Here is a 26,824-nt window from a genome sequence, read left to right on the forward strand (position 1 = left end):
CAAAAAGCCAATAGATAAGGTGTAATTAAAGATCGGACCTATAAATTTTACACTGACACAAATTTAACAGGATTTGCAGGCGGAAATTCAGAATTTAAAACCAGAGCATTCAGGACGAAAGGAGAGCTTTCGGCTCTATATGCAACAACATTGCATAATGCATAGATTTATTATTCAGACTAATACTCTATGACTTTCAGCTCCTTCATATAAGCAATCCGAATTTTTCAGTGTCAAAGTAATTTCCAAAGTGGTCTATCTTCCTCAAGTATTCTTTCTTAATTAGCTATAATCCATTTTCAATATATTTTTGAGCTTTGCAATCTCTTTATGAAATCACAATCCACCAGTCACATTTTGGTTAACTGTGGGGACCCTGCTGCAAAAATGTCTCCATATAGTATATCTCTATTCCCTCCAACTTAAAATGAAAGAAAATTATTTCCAATATAATTGTCAACACAGCTGTAACAAGGATCTCTCATTTCACTGGCTCAAAGGCCAATAGTCAAAATATAAATGAAAACTACTGCAGTCTACGGAACTACAATAAATTCCACAAACAAGACTGATTCGAAAATAAAGATAAAGCATAAAATTGTTAAGGTCTGTAAACAAGTCAAAATAACACCTGGTATTTTGCCAGGGGAATGTTAGAGTTCGTAAACAAGTCTGGATGGTGCCTGGCAAAATGCCAGAGGGAGTGGTTTGAGAAGTAACAAAAGCAAGCTATTAAGTGTGAAGATTCCTTATTGGTTAACTGATGTATCTAGTTTATGCTAATTAAGATAAGCTGTGCAAAATGTATAAATACCTCTGTTGTCCTACAATAAACAGCTCCTACTCCTGCTGTATCAACGTACACAAGTTATTCGTCACCCCCCAGTTATTTTGCTGCAGCCGGACTGCGGCATAAAATAAAGCATTTCTCTGCTTAGTTTTAGATATCTAATGCTTTGTAATACTTAGCAGAAGTTTAAGCAGCTGAAGACCAGCCTTACAATTTGTGATCTCTGGAAAACATAGCCACCAAAGAAACAGAAAAGAAAATGTGCATCTTCAGGAAAGTCACAAGTTAGGTACAATAACTCATGAATGAGTTCAGAAATAAATGCAAATTGAGGGAGAAAACCGGTGGGAAAGATTAACAACCTTGAGAAAAACAGGTTTGAAGATTTTCAACTTCACTAGTAGTGAACTATAAAAGGATGCAATAAACAGAACTCAGGTATGAACGTGATATAAGCAGGATTTTGAGCCAGACTTGACCAGATTCCTATAGTGCCAATCCCAACAGCGTGACTTACCCGAGTAGGCCCAGTATGGATCCCCTGAAGCCTTGCGTCTGCAGATCTGCACTGAGCTGCCGTGTCTGCTGTCATGCAGGGTCCCAACGTAGCCTTCCATCAATGCTGCAAGTGGGAGAGGAGACCCACAGTGAGACAAAGTCATCACCCCACCACATACACACAGGGGGTCTCATGAACAGATTGGGGAGACTTCAGAGAAGCAAAGACCTTGGAGAATCCACAGATTATCATGACTACTGCTCATATAACAACAGATTACCATGAGCCCTTCACTTTGTAGCAAAAGCACAGGACATTAACTCCTTTGTATGCACTTTTTTTTTTTTTGGTCTGCAAAACACTACCGTGCAGTAGAACAAACAATGAGCCAACTGAAGTTTCAAGAAGTGGTTGTAACTGTCACTGGCCTAAGGTCAGATAAATAGTAGAACTGGAATCTATGACTTTGGTTCTACTTACATCAATAAGCCCAGGTCCCCTGGCCTATGTGATCTTCACAGAGCTGGGGCTCATTCTACTTGTTTTATAAGTAGAGGAAAAAACTCAGAAACACATACTGGTCCCAGGACCCATAGGTAAGCATGCAGACCAGGGTATCATGGCCTATGCCACCCAAAGAAAGCACAGTGTGACACAAGAATGACTCCCATGGTGAATACCCATGTTCCACACCCTTGGGCCCACAAATAGTCACCTGCAGTACTGAGCCCCCAAAACAAGAAGCCCCTGCAAAAATCTCAGAAAAGAAACACCACTTAATGATGTATTTTTTGGAAAACGCGAAATGAATCCGATCCGTCAAGGAAAAGCAAAAATATTCAACCCCATTATGGAGAGTTCCCATCTGCCTGCTCCCACGTTCAAAGACCCTTCTCCCAGCCTCTTCATGGATGCAAATTTCTCTTGTTGTGAATCCACACCTGAATGCACTGATATATTAGATGAGAAATATCACAGGTGCCCAGAATCCAAAATGAAACAGAATTATACTCCAACAATACCCACCACCTGACGATGTTAATATTCAAATCCACCCAAACAAAATCAAGTGCTTTGCAAAAGTAAAAGAAAATGGGGAGAGGAACTATATATTCAATTTAAGATGAAGAGAGCCACGGGAAAGCACAATACATTTTCCATTCCAAATTTGTCAATAATAATAATATTATGATGTAGCTTTGATGAGGATGTGACAGGCTGGAACAGAAAAATCAGGAAAAAGAAGTACTTTGTGCTTCCACTTCAAGTGCACAGAAAAGCTTTAACACAAGTAATGCCTGAGCAGAGAAATTCTGTAGAGTATGAGCCCTTTAGAGGAAAGGGGGAATCTGATTAACCCCAAAACATAACCAAACAGTAGACCTAGTATCCCCATATTTATTCACTGGTCCTGATTAAATTACTACCCATCCATAAACTACAATGAAGGCTTAGGTACCCATCATCCAATGTATCCTGCGATTCTAGAGATGTACCCTTCAGAGCCCCAGAAAGTTGGCCATTTTGAGCTTCTAGAGGTCAAAAGTTAAGTTTCTCACATTCTAGCCCCCTAATCCATTAACCCTCCACAAAATAAAACTGGATTATTAATCATTAGGATTATTTATGTTCTTTGCATATGGGAAACTTTTTTATTTGCCTATTTTCTCTGCTTTAAGTAAGTTCTGTCAATTAACTCTTTCTTGTTGTGTCCACACAAAAGGAGTAAAAACGACTGATTATACAATGCTTTTTAAATGCCTGTAAAGAAATGACATTTTGTAAGTGGCCCTGGATTTAGACTGAGGCCAAGAGACCACACCAACATGTAAGTTTAACCACAGTAACTGAGCTTTGGCTGGGTGCAGAAGCACCTGCAGCCAATTAATATTAGATTGCAAACAATTAGTGGGTAACCAGCCAACCAGGTGACTGACTAAGCTGTAGCCTGTTAAGTTCTTGTTTTTCCTCTGTCTCACCTTCATTTCCCTACAAATGCCATCGGATCACATGTTGGTTGGATTTCTCAGAACCCACTCAATCCACAAATCATTTTTGGTTTTGTTCAAATAAACTCTGCTAAATTCAATTGACCTAAGGATGTTCCTTTTAACACAACACAGTAGAAATTTACTACACATTCTCCTCATTTGCAATAATAAACCTAAGTGGGTATTACAGATTGGACAGCCACTCCCTGTCGTCCCCAATCTTGCCAGCTCTAGCATAGACTTTGTTTGGTTTCAGCCTGTCAATCACTATATCATCTCCCTGTTCCCACTGATGCATCCTGGCCTAGGGATATCAGCCAATCAGAGATTCTTCTTTCCTTCTAGAGGTGTTATAACATTAGCCCAGAGCCTTGAGAGAGTGTCCAAGGATCAAGAAAGGTATCAACAGAGGAGATAAAATGGAACCAAGTCAGAGGAGGCAAACCTATAGATGAACTCTCTTGATAATGTCTATGACCTGGACAAAGGCAATTTAAAGCCAGCCCTATCTGTGGCTTTATAGCTTCATGAACTAATTACCTGTTCAAGTGTCTTTTTCTCTTTCTCACATGCAAAAGATACCCCAGTGAGACCCACAGTGTCTTGTAAACAGTTGCTTCAACTTCTGATTGCCAATTTCTCCATTCATAAAGGGCCATTGTTAGAATAGTGGTCTGAACTGCTTTTAACCAAAAAATCCAGGTGAGGTGGCTGAAACACGCCTGTAACCCCAGCAGCTTAGGAGGCTGAAACAGAAGGATCCCAGGTTCAACACCAGCCTCATCAAATTAGCAAGGTCCTAAGCAACTTAGCAAGACCCTGTATCAAATTTTTAAAAAATATTTTTTAAAAGGGCTGTGGATGCAACTCAGTGTTGAGCACTCCTGGGTTCAATCCCTTATATCAAAAGGGGAGGGGGAAAAAACACAAAACTATACCCTGGAATTTGGATTTAATTGGTCTGGGGTGGAGCTAAGACACCAGTTTGGGGTGTTGCTATGTAGCTCAGGCTAGCCCCAAACTCCTGCCTCAGTCTTCTGGGTAGCTGGGGCTGTGAGAATGAAAAACTACTTCTGCCTCTGTGTGATTCTACGTTGAAGCCAGAGATAAAAACCAGCAAATGTCCCAAGGGAGCTGGGCCTAAGGTGGCCCTTATCTTTGACATTCCCAACTCTTGTCCTCAAGGTCTATAACTTCACAGCCAAAGGCTTCACACTGTTTCAGGGTTGGCAGAGCACAGGGGAGCTGGCCTGCTGCAGAACTGACCAAAACATGGCTCCAAACTGAGCAAGAACAGAGTTCTAACCTGAAAGCTCACAAACAAACCAGGTGGGAAATTAAGGAAGTAATGGGGTGTTCTGCAAGGATATTAATTCCTCCCCATGCTCTGATGGAACTCAGACTCGTAATCCCCATTACCCCCGATTCCCAGAACCTCTGGGATCATCAGGGTAGTGCAAGGCGCATAGAGACTGCCAGGAAGGTCTCGTATTGGAGAAGCATCAGTGCTGCCCAGTGGAAGGTCCACAGCTGAATCAGGTGAGCCCACATCTCCAGGTCCCTTGCTTAGATCAGGACCTGTATCCCAATAGCCTTGAAGAAGTTTGCATCGGGGCCATCAGGTTTGAGGTCCCACCCTTAACCAGCTCCCAAAGCAAACTAAATTATTAATGCAAAAGCAAATCCACAAAGATATATCCAGTTGAAGAAACAGAGAAGTTGACACCATAAGATCCTCCCCTATGCTCTCAATACCCGTAATGAGCAGTCACCTTCCAAGTGACATAGGGAACATGGATCTGAGCTGAGCAGCAGAAACTGCCCATCTAAAGATGGGTCTCTTGGGACAAAACAGGAGCTGCGGTAATGTCGAACACAGCCCAGCTGACAAGTAGTAACAAAAGAGCTGAGGGCCACCCCAAGGGAGATGGGTCCCCCTTGTCTTGCTCACTCTCCCTCAAAGTACTGAAGTACAAGGTGTGTTTCACATAACCAGGGCAGCTTGGGCAGGAAAACTTGCTTCTGAAAGCCATATTCCATGGGTTCTGAAGGACTCAAGGGACCCAGGAAAAGCGCATGTGTTTCCTGGACTACTGCCAAAACACCCCCAGAATGGAGCTCCCCCACATACTGTGTGTTCATGAATAGTGAGTGAATGAATGAATGACAGAAAAGTCCAAGGGGACTACTCTGGCAGGTAGAGGATGTAACAGTATGTGTATGTGTATGTGTGTGCATACATAACAAAAATGCCACCTTCTCCTTCAGAAAGATCTGAAGCAGGAACCATCCTGACTACCTAATAAGCAAACCCTCAGAGAGGCCATGCAGAAAGAAACAATGTAGCCAAGGACTCTATCACTTGGCACCAGATTTGTTTTGTTCAACACATAAATTATTCATTAAAGGTGTCTATATTTAGTTTTCCCTTTTATTACATCTGTCAGTAATGTGTGATTCCTTACCCCAACCCCCAATAAAAACATCATCATGTATTACTGGATTGCTGCATAAATTAAAACAAAATTTTAAGCTCTCTCCTCAATGCACTTCAGTTAATAATAACGTGATTCTAAAAAAAATAACAATTTTCTAGAAACTATTATTTGAAAAGCAGTCAAAATGTATATAGAGTATATTAAACAACTTCATATTGTATTGGCAAGGAAGAGAAGATTTGCAAATAGAAACAGTCTGTGGTTCCCAAGTAAAGCTACAGAGTCGGCACACCAAATTCAATCAATTTTAATATTCTTTGTACCCTCCTAAGCTCAAACAGCCAACGGATGGCGGCATGGCAATGATATGGTATGGCTATGAATCATGCTATTGATTTTCGATATCTTCTGTGCAGAAAATTAAATTATGCAAATGCATGCCTTTACGAATCCTTACCTTAATGTGAAATTGCATAGTTGCTTATGTCAGCAACTTAATTACACAATTAAAAATGGAGCATGCTTATGAAAATATGTAGCTTCACTTCGGAACAGAAAATAAGCGTAAATCTGCCTATAATTATCATGGGAGGGAGGACTGGGTTATGCAAACATGTTATTCGACCAGGTTCTACAGCACCAAACCACTATGGTTTATGGAGCTAAATTCATTTGTCAAAGGAAAGCCCAGGAGGACTTTTTATCATATTATAACATTGCAACCTACTGGAAGAACAGTTATATATGGAGACGTATACACAGCTGTATATCTCTTCAAAGTGGTCAATTCTAGTATTATTTGCGCCCCACCCCCACCCCACCACACACACACACACCCTTAGTGAGGTGACAAACCAGAGCATAAGGAATTTTGAACTTAAAGTTGCCTTTGAGGGTTGAATCATGTGCAAGGAAGATTCCAGCCACTCCCATCCTCCAGGAGAATCTGGGTCTCTCAATTCCAACAAGATGAAAGCGGAGATTTCAAAACCAATAGTATTAACTAGCCAGGGATGCTTACATCTCCCTCAGCAAGAGGAATCTTAAGTCAACCTGGTTGCTAGGCAGAGAGTTAAATGAGTGACAGGTATTTTCATCAGGGAGTTTTCAGAAACTCCATCTCCTCTCAGAACTTCTACGGAGCCTACCTCATTTCCAGCTTGAAGCGAAAAAGATAAAAATGTTTCCAGCCCCAAAGGCCCAATCCTTTCCTATAAAAATATCCTCAGAGTTACCTACTACTGAAGATATCAACGAAACTGCTTCCTATGTGCATGATTTAATTTCCCACAGCTACCGGACATAGTTTATAAGAATAAATGTTTTTATTCTGGGAATATTAAAGCAGATGTGTAACCTATCTTCCTAAACTGGATCTTCAGGAGAATTCTGTGTAGTCAGTGTTCTCAGTGTTTCACAGATATTTTGACTTGGGGGTGGGTGGGTTAGGGGGGACTTCAAGCTGTGTTAACTCTTTGATATTTTGCAGGGAACCTTTTTCCACCTAAGAGCCTTGCCCCTTTGGGCATATTAAATAATGTTCTTGACATACAGTTCTTAGGTTTTCCCATCAGAAAGAAGCAAGAATCACTGAGTCCAGATTAGATTATAATAAAGTCACTACATGGGGGTGGAAAACATTTTTCTTCCATAACGGAAATTAGAGAGTACAATGCCCTACTTTCTTCTGACAAAGGCGGTTCATTTCTACGTGCATTTGTATACGGGAATGGGAATAGAAGTCCAAGATGTCCACCAAGAAAAGAAGACAAGAGGTCACCAAAGATTTCAAAAGAACCACTCACGGTAGTCCTTCATCATCCTTGACAGACCCACAACGTCCACTTGATCTCTGTTGTCTTGATCTTCCTTGGGGAAAAGTGGGCCCACAGCACAGGTTATACATGGGTGAAGGCAGATAATCAGAACAGCCCAAAGTTCCTTCTACAACCTGACTGGTCATCTTGGGCCCAAAGCCAACTACAGCAATAATACATAAAGTTATTTCCACTTCACCCCATAGCCACTTCTAGATCATTCCACAGGATGAAGAGCTTGGCAGAATAATCCAACTCCCAGAAACCGAACAGCAGAACACAGAAATGTTGAGGCCCCTGTGCCAGAATGTAGAATTACTTAGGATGATGGACAGGTCACACTCACATCAGGAATTTTCTATCTTCCTCCAGAGTCACTGCCAAAAAACGAGCCCACTAAAAATAAGCAATAGGCACGCTCATTTTCGAGTCCAGAATACAGATTTTCAGAATGGCAGACAAGTAGTGAAGCAGGCTGTTTATATCTATTATAACTGCTCATACAACAAACAAATTAAAGATCCCTCAAGGACGGCAAAATCTGCATTCAAGCACAATTTTCTCCAAATTTTTAAAGAGCATTTAAGAACATGAAATCCCACACAATAGTCTGAAATGAATATATCTTTATCTTTTTTTGTGCCTACAATAGGCAAAAGGATCAAATTATAGTTAAAAGTAATTAAATATTCCAATCAGCCTCTCATTTCCTTTTGTGCCTGTGTTTCAATTAATTGTGTTAAAAACGTACTTGGTGAGTGTCCCAAATAGTAGGATCAAGAAGTGTGTTCTTCTACAACTACTGCATTACAAACGGTCCTCCTAGCTGTTTGTGATACTGAGTTAACCTCAAATACAATAGATAATATTACAGTAGATTGCCAACTTTATCATATTCAAATGTCTCTATTGTCTCAACTAAGAAAATTTTTTCATCATCTAAAATGATAAAGAGATCTAATATAGAGCCATGATTTCTTTCTTTCTTTTTTGTTTTGTTTTTAAGATAAGTAAAATGAATTACTAAAACTCAGAGGCAAGGGGAAAAGGAATCAGACAGCAATGTTGTATCCCAAGGAGCAAAAGAAACACAAATTACCCTTGTAAAAATGAGTTGTCAGGTGGGAGAGCAAAATACTGAGTTTCTCTTGTGAGTTTAATAAAAAATAATGTAGACCCAAAAAGGTAGAACCCATTTTTTAAAGAAATAAGGTCTAAAAAGGGACCCCTCCCCCATAAAAGAAAAATCCATCCCTCTGCTATTAACTCTCATAGTTTAAAAATTTATGAAATTAAACACACACACACACACACACACACACACACACACATTTCCAACAGGTCTAGAAAAAGCACACTTAGAAAATTGATTTATAATGAATGGGCTCATTATACATTTGTAAAGAAACTGAAAATATCTTTCTTTCATAGAGAAAACATCTTTAAAAAGAAAAAAAAATATGCCCCCAGCTTCTAAAAACTGTATAACATCGCATAGAAATATAACAACCCCATCGAGCATAGTGGCACTCACCTGTAATCCAAGGGACTAGGGCATCTGAGGCAGGAGGATTGCCAAGTTTAAGGCCAGCCTCAACCAGTTAGGAAGGACCTATACAACTTAAAACACCCAGTCTCAAAATTTTAAAAAGTCTGGGACTGTAGTTTGTGGTAAAGTGCCCTTGGTTTCAACTGAGTATTCTAAGTAGGTAGGTAGGTAGGTAGGTAGGTAGATAGACACACAGACAGACCCACACAGAGACAGTGTGTTTTTATCCTGTGGTTTGAAATGAATCAAGTCTCTTGATTCTGTTATTTATCCACAAATTGAAGCATGTTCATGGAGAGCATTGTGGAAATGTCCCGGGCTGTGGATAGGTACTTCCAGTTTGACAACTGCAGCATCTCTTTCAACATCTGAAAAACGTGGGGGGTCCAGCCCAGAGATTGCATGGCCACCATACTGAACCTACCCATGCACCAGATGTTTTATCCTGTGTGTGTGTGTGTGTGTGTGTGTGTGTACAAGCAGGTAGAATTTCCAAAGTAGGAAAAGGCAGGGGAGAAACCGAATGCCATCTTTGGGGATTTTATTTTTTTTGTGAGTGTGTATGGGGTGGGGGTGCTGGAGATTGAACCCAGGAGCACCTAACCACTAGCCACATCCCCAGCCCTTTTTATGTTTTTTATTTTTTGAGTCAGGGTCTCCCAAATTTGCTTAGGGCCTAAGTTGCTATGGCTAGCCTTTAACTTGCAATCTTCCTGGCTCAGCCTCCCCAGTCACTGGGATTACAGGCGTGCATCATCAAGCCCAGTTTGTCTTCTATTTTTTAACGGGAGATCTGGACCTTATTCCCAATTAGCAACAAAATGCTACATGAATTTTCTCCATAGAGAAGAGCCAAGAATTTCCAACTGGCTCCTATCTCCACCCAGCCCAGTTGATCAATTATATTTCTTAAATAGTCTACCTATGGCCCTCTAAGCATGCCCCTGTGGCCTGGCACAATCGTGATTTATTTAGTAAGTCAATTACTGCCCATGGGTTGAGTACTGTTAAAAGTATAATCAATACACCGGCTCATGTAATTCTTCCAATAATCCTAGTTTACATACAACATCCGGAAAAGATATGTTACTTGCCCAAGAACACAGAGACCTGAGCCAGATATTACTCTACAGACTGTAGAGTTAACACTATTACAATCTTTTTAAATTTACTTTTTATTTGTGTGTGTGTGTGTGTGTGTGTGTGTGTGTGTGTTGCTGGGGATGGAACCCAGGGCCTCACACATGATAAGCAAGTGTTCCACCACTGAGCCACACCTCTGGCCTCTTACAGATATTGATCACAAAATGGAATTTTTCACATTCACAAAAAGTCTTTTGAGTTAATAGCTACTCCACTTGCTCAAAGGTAAATAACATCGCAAGTAAGTTCCTACATAAGCCTCAGACAACTAAAAATAGAAGAATTTCAAAAGAAGGAAGCTGTCTAGACAACTCCTCACACCAAATGGAATTGTCAAAGATAAAAAAAGCAAATTCCCAATACTAGAAGGAGAAAAATAAAAAGGAATGATTTTTTTCTACCATGTTGTTGAGGATCTCCAATTACAACCAGGCAAACATTGGTTATTGGTTATTGGTCTACCAAAAAAAAAAAAAAAAGCCACTTCCATACCAAGTGGAAATACATATTGTTAAAACTTGGGGAAGGAATACAAAAGTGATATATGGATTAACAAATTCTCATCTTTCATATTTTTTTTGCATAAAATGTGTAAATGACTACCGGATATATTTTTTTATTCTTAAGAAATGAACATTAATTTGAGCCTTTTATAGAGTCCAGTCAACACATATACACACACATTTTATGTGAAATATTGAAATGCAATCAGTATTTTTTAAAAGGACAAAGAGTAGACAAACCCTACTTAAAAGTGGCTGGGCAACCATTTGCTGACCTCACCACATCCACCAACTCCACCAAATTACAACATCACCAAGCAGGTGATTCACAGCTCCAGAACTCGGAGCAGATAAGTGCAATGGTTTGGAAAATGTCCCCCGAATTTCATGTTTTGGAGCCGTAAGACCGAGATCCATTCATTAGTGGTACTCGGAGCTGGGAAGTAGCACCTGTGGGAAGTGACTGGGTCATGAGGCTCTACCATCATGGACAGATTAACTCATTAACTGTTAGGGAGGAGTGACTTTATTACAAAAGCAAGTTGTGTCTGGCACATTTGCTCTGTGTCTTACCATGTGAGGCCCTTCCACCGTGTTACAAATCAAGGTGACCCTCACCAGATGCCAGGGCCATGTCTTTGAGCTTTCCAGCCTCCACTAAGTAAGTTAAATAAACTTCTATTCTTTATAAATCACCCAGTCTGTGGTATTCAGTTATAGCCACAGAAAACAAAGACAGTAACCTTCACAATAACACAAATATCTACAGAGATAATCCCCAACCATGGTAAATTATAGGTAAAAGCCCAGGCCCTACATTTGAGGATCAAATACAGAAGGCACTCCATACATCCATCTAATCAATTTTGAGACCTGTGACCTCCAGGGCTAGATTGGAGACATTCTTTAAATTCTGTCTGGCCAGTCATTCAGGAGACTGACTATTCCCCAGACATATGGACGACTGGTCAACAAGTTTCTATTCTCCCTCCACACTTAGTTAAAGAGAGTTTCTGTGGAGTCTGGGATCTCTCCATGGTAGTATGCTACTGAATGGAGTGTCTATCCATATCTACTTACACACCCTCCTGCCTGCCCTCTAGGGCCTTAACTTATAAACCTGGTGAACAGAATGCAAAAATGGAATGAAACAAATGGCACAGGTGGGGGAGGAATATAATTGGAGAGAATGATCAGGGAAGGAGATGTTTTAGTGGAGGGCACTGGCAGGGAGGGAGGGTGGACTGGGGAACAGCCTACATAAGGATGTAAAAACGGAGTAAAATGTGGCCTAAGGAGGCTGGTCTGGTGGAAGCTTCTCAGCTGGGGAGCTAGTAGGGGGAAATAGAGGAAGAAGAAGGGCAGGATCCCCCAGGACCTCAGGGGAGACTGGGGAGCTCAATGGTGGCAGCCAATGTGGTCTTGTGTATCATATCCTTTAAAACAGCTGTATTGAGATATAATGGGTTTTAGTGTAATTATGGAGTTGTGCAACCATTACCATAATCTAATTTTAGAGCATTTTTACCCATGTATGCTTTTAAAACATGACTCTGAAGTGCAGGGAACAGATTGGAGGAAAGCTGGTGTGAGTCAAAGCTAAAGCTGATCTCCCTAGCCCCCGGGGAAGAGGGGGGTCAGGACAGAAAATTCACTAAGTGTATTCTTGCACTTGTGCACAGCAAGTCGGAGACATTCTCCCAGAATCTAAATGTTGGAGAGCAAACATTTTACCCTAATATGTACATTTTCTGTTGTTTTCTACGGACATCACTTTGACCATTTTCACTTGAATTAAGAACCATCTAGAAATGAGTTGCCAGGTGCAGTGGCACGTGCCTATAATCCCAGTGAGTCAGGAGGCTGAGTCAGGAGGATCACAAGTTCAAAGATGAGCTTGTGCAACTTGGCAAGACCCTAGGCTGTAGCTCTGCGGTACAGCATCCCTGGCTTCAGTTCTCCAGAAGGGGTGAGGGGTTACTTATGCAATAGCAATTTAAAAGATAGCAGTTATGAGAGTCAAAGCAGATACAATTATTTACAAATATAATAAGGAAAAGAAAGAAGCAAGAATGATCTTTCTCACTATATTCTGTCAGAGCTACCTACTGCATAAAACTACATATCTGCAAGATCATGTAAAAAAAATAATGATGATAATAAGCACCTGTCTGTATGATCCTTGGAAAGGAACTGATTTGCTGTATTTCAGAGGGACCCTAGAGGGAGATATTTTAAAAACCCATTTTATGTTTAAGCAGGAATGAAAGCATGGCCTCAACCCCAGCTCTCCCAGAAATGGCTCTGGAGAAGAAGAAAACAAAAAGTCTCCCACAAGTAGTGGTGAGCAACTGGAACAGAAGGCAACTTAGACAAAGGCCAATTGATAAATGAAATCAAAGGTAATTCATCTCTACACAATGATGAAGATTTGTCATTAGCAACTGTTGAAGATTATCTATAATCATGCAAATGCACCCAGGGATAAACATGCTAGGCACTGATAGGGAGATAATTGACCAAAGAGGCTGCTTCCTCCTTCCTTTGGAGTCCCCCTGGAGGATTCTCTGCCTCCTGAAACCCTGAAAAACAGGCCAGGGGATGGCCTTCTTTGATTCAATGCCTGACACCTGTCGCTGGCGTTTAAAAAAAAATAATAATAATAACCCACGGAACTGGGTTAGTATTGCCCAGGCAACCACTTTAATGCTACTAGCCAGAATATCCCAGGGCTACAAGTTCATTTTTTTGTTATCTCCATTTTTATTAAGTGTTAGATTTGCTTCCATTCCAGCAAGAATGAGGTGGGCTTTGTTCTCTTCAATTGCAGCAAAGAAATCCTCAGAAGAAATATCTTGCATTTTTTTTGCTTTGCTTGAAGAGGAGTTATTAACTTGAAATAACACAATACAAGTCTCGAGGAAAATAATTTAAGAGGGCTATTACAATCTTAAATAAAACGATTTAATTAAAAAATCCTAACCACATAAAAATTTTCACCAGATCACATCAAGATGGCTAAAGCACTTATCTCTAAGTCTATTTAGATAGCTCTAAAAGCAATTTCTTAAATAATTATAAGGGGGGGGATGGAAATTCCCTGTTTTTAGAAAAAGGGCTATTTCACCAAATGTCCTTTTCCTGATGAAGAAAGGGCAGCAATTAAATAAGCAAGGTTTGTTTCTTTTTCCTTCCCTGGTTCTGCTTCTTCTAAAATCTTCTCAGGCTCGGACCAATTACATTACAAGACCCATCAAGAGCCAAATGGAAAAGCCGTTTTATGACTTTAGAAAGCTCAACTCCAAAATTGAAAGTTTCAGTTCAATATCTCCCCCCCCCCGCCCTCAATACCTATTTATATACAAGAAGCATAGTGAAATCAATTTCAGGGAGACTTTTCTACTCTAAATTTAAATTCTTTTTATGACTGGAAGTCAGTCAAAAATGGGACGGGAGGAGAAATAAAGAGACAGTGTTATCCTATTGGTTTAAAATGAATATTCAGGCAACTTTTATATGTCTTTGGGGGGCCCTCAGTATCAGGCAAAATTGAATGAAGCCAACTCCTCATTTGATTTTGCACAGCCAATAAGGATGTAGCATATGCAGTTGAATATTCTGGAACACATTGGTACAACACGTGGGCTTAAGACTGCAGGGCCCCAGGTGACAGAGATTCTGAGTGGATCTTGAAAAATCAACACTCCTTTAAAATATTACTTACAAAGGTCTATTCAACAGATGGGCTCTTGAATATCACCTCTGCATAATCGGCAAGGGAGTATTAAGTGAAGAGCCAGGGAGGTACTAGAAGCAAATAGAAACCCTGGGGTTTTTCTTTCCTGCTGTTGTGTTCAAGGTTTGGTTAATCCATCCTTTGTTGTTTAACACAATGGAACCCAAAACTGGAGAAAACCTTCTGCTGATTTTAGATCTTGTAGAGCCCCTGGATGATATCTGAGGTTTATTCCGGAATTAGTGCTATAGAAAAAGCAAGAAAAAGAAAACACAGTGGGAGAAATGTATTGGGGAACTTTTATTTTTTAAAGGTGATACTCTAACCAGGAAGTTCTTATTAAAATAATCCACCCAAAATGAAGAGATACTCAATTCCAGCATAAAACAGTGGAAGGAACAGAGAAATGGGATTGAAGATACTGGGCCAGAAGGAAGGTTTTTTTAACATATGTTTGGGGAAGAAATACAGATTTTTTTTTTTAAACTCCATCTCAATGTCAAAGAAGTATATCCATTCCTAAAATTTCTCTTGCATACACTGCTTAAATTTCTAAAATTAATAAAGATGCTGGGAACAAATAAGATTTCTTTTGCAATTACTGTGGAACAGGAGGGACAGTGCTGGAATTCCTTTAACTAGATGACCTCAGGATGACATCAGCAGAATGTCACTCCCAGGTTCAAAACCAGGCAAACACAGGTCAAAGTGGTGCCCACCTGTGATTCCAGCAGCTCTGGAGGCTGAGGCAGGAGGATTAGAGTTCAAAGACAGCCTCAGCAATATAGGAGGCCCTAGGCAATTTAGCAAGACCTTGTCTTAAAATAAATATAAAAAAGGCTGGGGATGTGGCTCAGTGGTTAAGTGCCCCTGGGTTCAATCCCTAGTACCAAAAAAAAAAAAAAAAAAAAAAAGGCAGCCAAGGTCTAAGTCCCTTGCCAAAGCACTTTGTATGCAAAAGAAATTCAAACCCAGACACTATACTGATAGAGAAAAGAAAATAAATCTCCACTGATACTCCACTATGAATGGTATAGATCTAGGGATTTTTTTCAAATAAACATACACAAAGACCTAAACACAAAATTCCAAAACAACATATTCAGACCAAATGTAACAAAGTGAACTTTAAACCAGAAAGCTCCTGGATGATACTAATGTGACATATTCTGTCTCAAGGATTCCACTAAGGCACTTAGATGCCCAACCCTATGTCCCAGAAGAAACAGAATGTGCTTTTGATCATCCTTTTAGGTGATTTCACACAGTAAAGTCCCTCTAGTTGCACCAAAAGATACTGTAATAAAAGTGATAATTCCTGCAAATTATTACAAGGCACACAAAGAGAATTCTAACACCACAACCGACACAGGAGGCATGACAATATCAACTAGCTGCAGAGAACACAAGACTCAGGAAGGGAATATTCCACACTAGTAGATGTTCACACAGTCACTGAGACCTGGAGATGAGAGGAGTCTCTAGTACCCCACCATCCCACACAGAACCCCTGGCCACAAGGGCTTAAGAAAACACGAGAAACTAAGCAAGGAAAGGAGGCGAAATGTCCCTACAGGGTTTCATTTTGATTATATGTTAAAGTGGTATTTTGGAGATATATATATATATATATATATATATATATATATATATATATATACTGGATCACATAAAATAAATTATTAATTTCATCTGTTTCTTTTTACTTTTTGATGACTACTGCTAGGAAAGTTAAAAGCAGCTGGTGGTGGTAGCACTATAATCCCAGAAGCTTAGAAGGCTGAGGCAGGAGGATCCCAAGTTCAAAGTCAGCCTCAGCAACCTAGTGAGACCCGGTCCCAAAATTTTAAAAAAAGGTGGTGGGGGGTGTGGCTCAGTGGTTGAGCATCCCTGGGTTCAATCCCTACTACAAAAATAAAAAATAAAGAAAGAAAAGAAAAGTTAAACACATCTGTGCAGCTTGTTCACATTAGGTTTCTATTGGAAAGCACTAGAAAAAAAGTTAGGAAAGCAGTGGAAGAAAGAAACCACCCTTTCCTAATCTAATGTGTCTAAAAACCTGTTGCTCTAAATCCTGGAGTAGCACCAGGGAAGCCAGCTAGCAATGCCACCGGTTGGTGACATACTTGCTACTTGTGTTTCTGCCCTAGAAAACAGCTCTTTGGTCAAACTCTTCCTTTCCACTTACTCTATTTCCACAAATTAGGAGAACTCAATTTCTGCTCTTTTGCTATTTAAGAGACTGTGAATTCATAAGAGTGGGAAGAATTTTATGTAGCCAAATGGTCCCTGGTCTATCACTGGGTTAGCATCTGAAACGTAAGGGTTATAAATCCATCAGGAGCTCTATAGGTCTTGAAGAATACGGGGAACAATAGGAAAGGTGTCTGTAGTTTTTCAGAGGGAGCCAAGTTAAGGGGGCACACAATAAATAAAAAATTCCAATTTAGATATTACTATTTCCTTCCCCCACACATACACTTTTTTTTTGGGGGGGGGGGGCACCAGGGATGGAACCCAGAGGCACTTAACCCTGAAGCCCATCCCCATCCCTTTTTATGTTTTATTTTGAGACAGATTCTCACTACATTGCTTAGTCCTCAGTAAGTTTCGGAGGCTGTCTTTGAACTCATGTTTCTCCTGCCTCAGCCTCCAAGTTGCTGGGATTACTGGCACATGCCACCACGCCAGTACTACACACTACTATTTCTGAAAAGCATAACCAAACAGATCGATATGTCCAACCCAGAAATATAGTGCTCCAAGCAATGACCATGAGCACCTCCCAGGTAACATGTTTTTTAGGATCTTTACCCTGAATTTTAAACTTACTTTCTCCATTATGTGATATGCAAACACAATCAAAAAAAAAAAAAAAAGATTTGTTTTTGAACCCAGGGGTGTTCTACCACTGAGCAATGTCCCATCCACTTTTTACTTTTTGCTTTGAGAGAGAGAGTCCCACTAAATTTCCTAGGCCTTCTGGACCCTGCAATCCTCCTGGCTCAGCCTCCCAAGTGATTGGAATTACAGGTGTGACAGCATCACCAGCCCTGGCCACAGCAAACCTTCTAATAAGACCAAGCATTTCTGGGGATGCCCAATTCACACATGACTGCACATCTCATTTCCAACTTTATACCTTTATGTCTCGTTCTCAGAGAAAGTTATTATGGGCACAGAGTCCCAAATGGTATTTGAATGACTAGTATAAAGTGCTACTGGCAGCTAGGTGCAATGGTGCACCCCTGTAATCATGCCTACTCGGGAGGCTGAAGCAGAAGGATCCCAAGTTCAAGGTCAGTGTCGGCAACGTAGCAAGAACCAGAATAGAAATAAAATTTCTCTTGAGGCTCCAGAGTACATTTTCTAACAAACTTCTGATCGAACACAAGTAGTCCACAAACCACATTCCAAGCAATATTCATTGGCTCAAATCATTGACAATGCAGGGAAGACATTGCTAAAGGAAGACAAAGAAAGGGAAAATCTTTGAAAATATTTTTTAATAAGCCCCGTTATATGACTTGTTTGCCGAAAGCCTGGAGATTAAAAAAAAAAAAAAAAAAAGTTTGTCTCTGCCTTTCTTCTTGGTCTGGGTTTTGAAGGTCACAGAATTCGCAGCAGATGTGGCCTGGTTTGAACTATAAAGGTCTGCATGGCTAATAACAGTTAGTGTAAAAATACAACAGCTGGGACACTGTGGCATCAACAGTTGGCAGGCTTCCGCCCATCAGGACGGGCTGGCTCTGCCACAACAGACAGCATCCCCTGCGGGCAGGCTGCCCAGGGGTGGCACCAGCTACTCAGCTGTCACCCTGTGGTGGTCTCAATCCCATTCTGCCAAAGAAATCACCGCAGACCTCAGGAAGATCCTGGCAAACATATCTAAGGAACAAAGCAAGATGCACTATCATTTTTCTGGAGCAAATGAAATAGTGAATCATTATTTGCTGGCAACACTCTTGGGGCGGTGGAACTGATCAATAATCATATTATCACACATCTAGTCATTTCCATGATAAACTCTTTTTTTAAGAGCATTTATTGCTTTTTCTGATTATAAAAGCAATAAATATTCATGATAGGAGCACATTAGGCAAAGTACATTAATGAGCAGAGTACATTAAATAGACAAGAGAGTACATAAAAAGCATAAACAAGAAAATAAAAATAACCATAAACACTGTTCTGATTTGGGTGCATTCCCCTCCTCTGTTCCAATAATCAATAGGCTCATTTGTTAAGTGCATGGCAAACTGTCCAAAAATGAGTCTGTGCCAACCTTTATAACCCACCCCCCATGGAAGGATGTGTAAGAGTAAAGTTCATTTCCATAAAAACATGTGGCTTTCATAGCTCTGTACCTTTTAGACATGTTAGATAATGGTGGGTTCTTCCCTCCACCTTTTTTTCCCCCTAGTACTCTCCAAAGAAATTAACATGATTGAGTCACATAGATGCTTTTAACTTTCCTAGTAACAGTCATCCAAAACTTAAAAAAAAATAAAAATAAAAAAAACAGTGGGACTAACTTTCACCACTAATGGGACAGAGGACTCTGCCCAAATTCACATCCTTGTCTCCACAGCAGGATACTGGGGAAATGACTGTTACAGTCACTCAAGGTCTGACATGATCTGAGTTAAATAATGTATGTTTATTTTTGTTGAATCAACCCAGAGCAGATGGAGCAAGCTCAAGCCAACTACAGGGCACCCACAAACCTGGCACATTTTTTATGTCTATCAGTTGTCCACATTTGCACAGGGGAAAGAACACATGAGAATTCATACGAAGCCTCATTGAGTCTTCATAGGGAGCCATTCTGCAACACAAGGTGACAACTGCCTCAAATGCCCCAGGGGTGGGTCACCTTCCCATTCTCCTTCCCTATCACCCAGCATGCAAGATTCTCTGCCCAAAGGGGACTCCAGTTATCAGCAGTTGTCCCCTCCCCTGCTGACTTCTGCCAATCCTCTGAGTAATCTTGAGTATACATCCATGCTCCTTTAGAGATCCAAATAACAGTCCAGAGCTCTCAGAGATGATCGTAACTGAAAGCTTTCTCTGTCTAAGCAGGACTTTTAATACTAATTTTAATCCTTTAATCCTCACGTTATCCCTTCAAAATAAGCACCAGTGCCGGGTCCATCTTAGGCGATTTGGAGAGATGGGCTGGGTCACAGAGGTCATGGGTGGCAGAGGCATGTCCACACAAGGCTGAGCCCAAGACAGCAAAGACCCTGAGGGATGTTTCTAGAATTCAGTCTTCTCCAGTAGCCCAGTCTTGGGTACGAGCACTCTCAGCAACTAGGAGGGGCATAAAGTACTCATCGAGATGAACAAAGTGATGAAGCCTGAGACTGAACTTGCTAAGTGTCAACAGAGAAGGAGAAAAAAAATTCACAAATGGGTCAGCTCCATGATTGGACAGACTTTCACCCTGCAGACAGGTAGACCAGCCTTCAGTACCAGCCAAAGGCAAACGGTGAAGTCGGTCAAATCCAGACATTTGCTATTGCCTTGAAGCTTCACAAACCGCTGATGGGGGTGGGGGTGGGGGTGTCCCAAAATTGGAAATAACATAAAGAGAATAAAGCATGCCCTTTCAATGTCATTTGGGTCAGAACTGTACAAGCTTACCCCAAAATTATTTAATTACCCCCGAGAACATGACTTTGTTTGATTTGCTGTGCACTATGATTAAAGACAAGACTTGATAAAGATACAGATTAATGTGTAGACTTAAGTTCAGTTTGAAGTAAAGCAGGTTATAGGTTTATTATCCTGTAGACATTAACCAGTGTTGGATAGAATCTATTAATCACATCCCAGTATTCCTTTTTAGCCTATAGACAGCCAGTTGTTTAAAATGCCCTTTTAGCCAGATTTATCATATTAATATTTTCTTTATTAATGATTTGAATTTGATATGTATTTGTTTTATTTGTATAAAAGCCGTGTTTTTAACTTTTTTTAAATCATGATTTTTCAAGGTTAGGGACTGCCACCATTCTCCCAAAACAGGCCTATCCCTCTCCACGCTTCCATTCCAAACATCTGCACATTTAAAAAAAGAGAAAAAATAAAAAAGGCTACATAAAATTAAAAGTAAATTCAATAGTCCAATCTCAGGTAGGAACCGCTTACTATATCATGAACCCAGGTCAACTGTCAACTTGACAAGATTTCCAGGGATGCAAAGATACCATAATAATAATCCTCACAGGGGAAACTTCAGGCATCAAAACAGGCAATTTAGAACAGACACTGGAGTAGACAGTGTGCTACAGCAGGAATGAATGGATTATAAAATGACCTTGACTGTACCTCATAAACCCTAAGTAGGAAAGTGTCCCCTTACCGTTCTATTTAATAGCATCTATTTTTTGGCATCCATTAAGTGGCCGTACATTTCCATTATAAAAACTCTCAATACCAATGAGATCTGATGTGTTGTTTCCTCCTGAATGATTTGCCCCATTGCTTTAGAAACATTCTGAACAAGGAACATGTTCAGTCATGATCCCATACACACTTCTATCCGAGCTGAGAAAGATCCCATGCAGTTAACAATGGAGAGACCCTTGCACTTGAAAGACATGGTAAACAAGCAGCCAGCAGGGTAAGCAGAGGCTCAGAAGAGAGAGCCACAGCACACCAACCACCATAATGAGATCTGACTGAAGTCTGAAGATAAGCATTGCAGCTCCACGCAGATTTATGTTACAGGGTCATGCAGGAAGATGATTCATGGGAAACGCTTAAACCAGAGAGGTTAAATTAAAAGTGCGGCGAAGACGCCTTCTCTGCTCCTCTCCAAAGCAGTCAGAAACTTCTGGCTCTTTTCCAGCTACCACTTGCCGGTGCCTTGTCTGAAGTCTGTAAGTCAAACACCAAGCACTGTGGACACCATGGGCCTCTTCTAAACTCTGAGTAGGTAGGACTCAAGGATCAGAGCGGTCTCCCACTGAACTGGGTCTTGTCTTCTCCATGCAGCTCAAAATTGGATTCCAGAAAAAGAATGAAATGCAACAGATGATAAGCAGACATTGCTAATCCTTTGGAATTGGCCATCAGGAAAAGTGCCACATCAAAGGGCCCTGAGGTCATTTACAGGAAGAGAGTCATTCCCAGCAAAAACTTGGGGTGGGGGGGTGGCAGGGGAATACCATCAAAAGGGAAGAGCCAAGTAGGAGGAACCACTCTGTCCAATTTTCAGACCTGGCCGGGCTCAGTGGTGCAGGCCTGTAATCCTAGCAACCTGGGAGGCTGAGGCAGAAGCATCGGGAGTTCAAAGCCAGCCTCAGCAAACTTAGAGACCCTAAGCACCTCAGGGAGACCCTGTCTCTAAATAAAATAAAAAGGGCTGGGGATGTGGCTTAGTGGTTAGGTGCCCCTGTTCAATCTCAGGTACCAAAAACAAAGATTTTTGAAAGAGGTGCAAAAACTTTAACAAATCGTTCTGGAACAATTGGCTGATCCATAGGCAAAACAAAATCAAAAACAAAAACAAACAGGGGTAGTGGGGTGGATCTCCACCTAATCCTTAAACTTTATACAAAAATTAATTCAAAATGGATCATAAATACAGATGTAAAATATAAAACTTCTAGGAAATAAAATAGGAAAATAAATCTGGACCTGGGGCTTAGGAAAGAGTTTGGGGATTTGATCCCCTGTGCCGGCCCCCAATCATCCCCCCAACCGCTCCCCCCCTCCCCCAACAAATAAAGCAAGAGCAGAAGAGGCAAAATTAATAAAGAGGACTTCATCAAAAGTTAGAGCTTTTGCTCTGTGAAGGGCCTTGGTGGAGAAGAAACAGAAAAAAAAAATGTATCTGACAGGTGACTGCCATCTAGAGTGTACAGAGAGCTCTCAAAAACTTTAACAAATCATTCTGGAACAATTGGCTGATCCATAGACAATCCAATAAGAAACTGAGCAATGGGGATAAGCAAGAATATTAACCTCAGGGAAATACAAACTGGGACGGCCCTGAATTATCTATAAAGTGACCAGAATAGCTAAAATCTGCAGGGCTCAGTGACACACACCTGTAATCTCAGCAGCTCTAGAGGCAGAGGCAGGAAGATCTGGAGATCAAAGCCAGCCTCAGCAACTTAGCGAGACCCTGCCTCTAAATATTATATTTTCAAAAAGGGCTGGGGATGTGGCTCAGTGGTTAAGTGCACCGGGGTTCAATTCTGGGAACCAAGAAAAAAAAAGAATAGCTAAAGTAAGAAAATTCTGATATATTGGGAATTTAGAACAGTAAAAAACATTGAAAGAGAGTCTGGAAGTTTCTTGAAATGAACGAACAAACAAAAAAACCTGAATACACACTCACCGTATGGCCCAGCAATTATATTCCTGGGCATTTATCCCAGAGAAGTGAAATCTCTTATGTCCACTCAAAAACCTATATAACGCTGTTAAAAACTGACTTCAGAGCAGGAAGGAAGTAGAAACAACCAAAGTTTCGCTCAAAAGGTAAAAGGCTGAAAAATTGTACGATATCCACACCATGAAGACCTACTCCGCAAAAAGCTTGCAGATTACTGGTACACTCAACAGAGATAGAGAGGAGGAGGGGTGTTGTGATGATCAAAAAGTGCTGACTAGCAACTTGGAAGGCTGAGGCAGGAGGAGGATCTCAAGTTCAAAGCCAGCCTCTGCAACTTAGCGAGGCCCTAATCAATTCGGTGAGACCCTGTCTCTAAATTAAATATAAAAATTGAGCTCAGGATGTGCCTCCTTGGTTAAGTATCCCTGGGTTCAATCCCAGGTACAAAAAAAAAAAAAAAAAAAAAAACTTTTCTCTCTCTCCGGATGCAGTGGCCCACACCTGTAATACCAGCTACTCAGGAGGCTGAGGCAACTGAAATCAAACAGAAATTGATTTTTAAAATTCACCATTATTAAATTACCTAAGCAAAATAGCAATTTAACTTTAAAATATGAAATCAAAGAAAAATGGAACTAGAAATCGGATATTAACTTTGATATCTCATATAGTAGCTTAAAATATAATCCTAGAGAGATTTATGCATAAGCCCTATGTGAATACCAGTAGTTGGGCCAGATGCCAGTCTTGTATCTTCTCCCCACCATAAACTGACCTTGCCTCCTCCTCCAGATTAGAGTGAATTCAGTCCCTGGATTCTCCAGCCCCCTACCCCCAGTTGAGAGCTCTAGGAAGTTCTGAATGGATCTATCAATGTGCACTTGTTGAAAGATTTGGGAGGTGGGGGGAATCTCTGGGGGGTTTCAATGCATTTCCCCACTTAAGAAAATATGTGACATATGGTGTTGATGGACAAAAATTGGCCCTAAAATATAATGCTTCTTCTTGATTTTTATTGACTGTATAATATTCCATCCACAGTCACTTGATATAGAACTTCTTGTGAGTTAGAAAGGGTTTTTCTTCCTTTGAACACAAAGGCCCAATAACTTTATTCATCATTTACAAAGTGACTCTAGTGAATGGCACATCCTTGAAACTGCAGACAACTTTACAGCCGGAGAAGCCACTGCAGCCTTGAACCCATCATCAAATCTCAAATGGTGAGCAATATAATCAGATCTGGTGACACTCTATTACTTAAAGTACTAAAACAACTCAGGTTGCAATTCTAATGCAGGCAGCCATGTGGAACAGTAACCAACTCTCAAATAGCCCCAGAGACTGGCGAGTGACCAGAAGCTGAAATGCACAATCATTTCAGCTAGAACAGAATCAAGACCGAAGGGGAAATTTTGGTGCAAATTTATCATGCTTTGTTAAATTTACAATGCAGTCAAAAGGTAAGAAGAAGTTAAATAATCCTGTAAGACGACAATCACCAGAGAGATGTCTGATTAAGTGCCCAGCAAATAGAATAGACCATAAATTAAAATTACGAGCCAGAAGAGTGGACCTAAAGAGATCACAGGTAAAATACTTAAATAATCAAGGCCAAAGCAGCAGAAACAATTGACAAATCTAATTGCCCTGAGTTAGAGTGGCCGGTGTCTTGCCATCAGATAAAACTTCAAAAGCCTCTAACTGCATTTTCCAAAGACATAGATTAATCCATAAATAGAGATCAGCTTCCAAAATCCAGCTACCTCAGATATGCAGGTTTCTCTGCCAGTATATATATATATATATATATATATATTTTTTTTTAATTCTAGGGGCTGGTGACACTCGTGTGCTCCTGCCCTGCATCAAACTGTCCACTATAAAGTCTGCACTTTTCTCATAGGCGTATTACGATTCAATAAAAATTAACAAAAACTTCTCTCTGCCATCGGGCACCTACAGTTTCAAGAGGAAGAAAGTCAGAGACAAGGAGCAAGATTAAAAAATAAAAGTAAAATATATAGAATGACAAATGGCACTTGGCAGGGGAAAAAATAATAATAAAACGGAGAGAGGAGACAGGACAAGAAAAAAGGGGGCTGTAATTGGCGACAGAGTAGCCACATTGGGCTTTATGGAAATGTGCCTTTGAGCAAAGAGCCACAAGGCAATTCAAAACAAGCCATGCAGGTCTCTCAGCAAAAGAACATTCCAAACAAACAAAAAGCAATTACAGTAGTCCTTCTTGACTCCCCGGCTTTGCTTCCTGATTTCAGTGCCTGTGGTCAACTGAAAATATTAAATGGAATATTCTAGAAATAAGTAATTCCCAAGAATTAAATAAGTTTCAACAAACAATTGTTCATCTCTTAGTCTGTCAATGCATAAATTAAAGGTTATCCTGGTTAAATATGTACAGGGAGAAAAAAATTCATGAACTGCAGAGAGTTTGATACTGAGTTTTTCAGCAGCCACGGGGGTGGGGAGGGGTCTTGCAACATGCATTCCCTGCAGATTAGGAGGATGACTGCATAAAGAGCGGAGGCATGAAGGTGCTTGGGAAATGTGAGTCCCAGGGACAGGGACAGGGTGCTTCAGAGCCAAGTTTGCAAGGGATCCAGCAGAAGTCAGACTCTGATGGGGACCAGATGTCCCCAGTGCTTGGTGCTCTAAGGAAGAACTCTTGCTTGAGCCAGACACAGTGGCACACACCTGTCATCCCAGTAGCTGGCTGAGGTAGGAGGATCATGAGTGCAAAGCCAGCCTCAGGAATTTAGCAAGGCCCTAAGCACCTCAGTGAGACCCTGTTGCTAAATAAAATAGAATATAGGGTTGGGGATAGGGCTCCATGGTTAATCGCCCCCTGGGATCAATAAAAAGAAGTCTTCCAGTGGTAATACCTGAATTCATCTTGTAATGGTCATACAGGGATTTCCAAGACAGAGAATCCTTTTGTCTTTGAACCAACTTTCATGTTGACAGTACTGTCCCCGTGAGGGTGCCTACAGGAGACACAAAGACTCCCCTTTTAGAACTTTTTCATTTAGCCCACTTACTTGGTAAAGCAAGAAGATTCATGAATTGACTCAACATACATTTTTTGACACCAAGTTTCTATTTTTTCCTACCTTCATTCCTTTTGCAATTAAGCAGCACACTTTCAACGATCTGCAGGTATCTACAGAGGCTCCACTATGTGTCCAGCAGAAGGGAAATAAGACAGGTGGAAGGCTCTGGCCCTTGAAGTCACAAATAAGCCACTGGGATTCAAGGACTTTGAGTGCAATGAACATCCTGAAGCTGAACTTGAGGCATTGAGGTGGCATCCAGGGGAAAGTGACAGATAAGATGAACCCCAAAATGGCACAGTGCAGAGGAGATTTGAAAGATAACACAGCACAAAAATGATTTGAGCTATTGTTCATACCATGGGAACACCAGTAACTCCAAATCCCTACTCTCAGTCCCGAGTCAACCACACTATGGATCATACAGACTTTCTGTCAATGACCCATAACTGGCATGACTCCCAGGGTATAAAGCCTCCAGTTCAGCTGCGTACAGTGGCACACACCTGTAATCCCAGAGGCCCAGGTGGCTGAGACAGGAGGATCACGAGTGAGTTCAAAGCAACTCAGCAAGACCCTGTCTCTAAATAAAATACAAAAAAGGGCTGAAGATGTGGTTCAGTGGCTGAGTGCCCCTGAGTTCAATCCCTGACGCCAAACAGAGCGGGGAAAAATACCTCCAATTTGGAATCCACTAATTTGGAACTGGTGGTCCTTTGGGGAAGCAATTAAATTGGCCTTGTCTAAAAAGAGAGTTTGCAATACAAATTAAAAGGACAATGATTACCAGTTTAGGAAATCAGATTTACACACTTCAGAAAGCTAAAGCAGCAATTAATGCATGTGCCAGGCAAGATGGGCTCCTGCTGGGCCCAGTGAGATGTCTCAGGGGAAGGGGGTTTGCAGTCTCAGAACCCCCAATGCTTGGAGCAGGATA

This window comes from Urocitellus parryii (assembly GCF_045843805.1).
Source record: "Urocitellus parryii isolate mUroPar1 chromosome 13 unlocalized genomic scaffold, mUroPar1.hap1 SUPER_13_unloc_11, whole genome shotgun sequence".
Classification (NCBI taxonomy): Eukaryota; Metazoa; Chordata; class Mammalia; order Rodentia; family Sciuridae; genus Urocitellus; species Urocitellus parryii.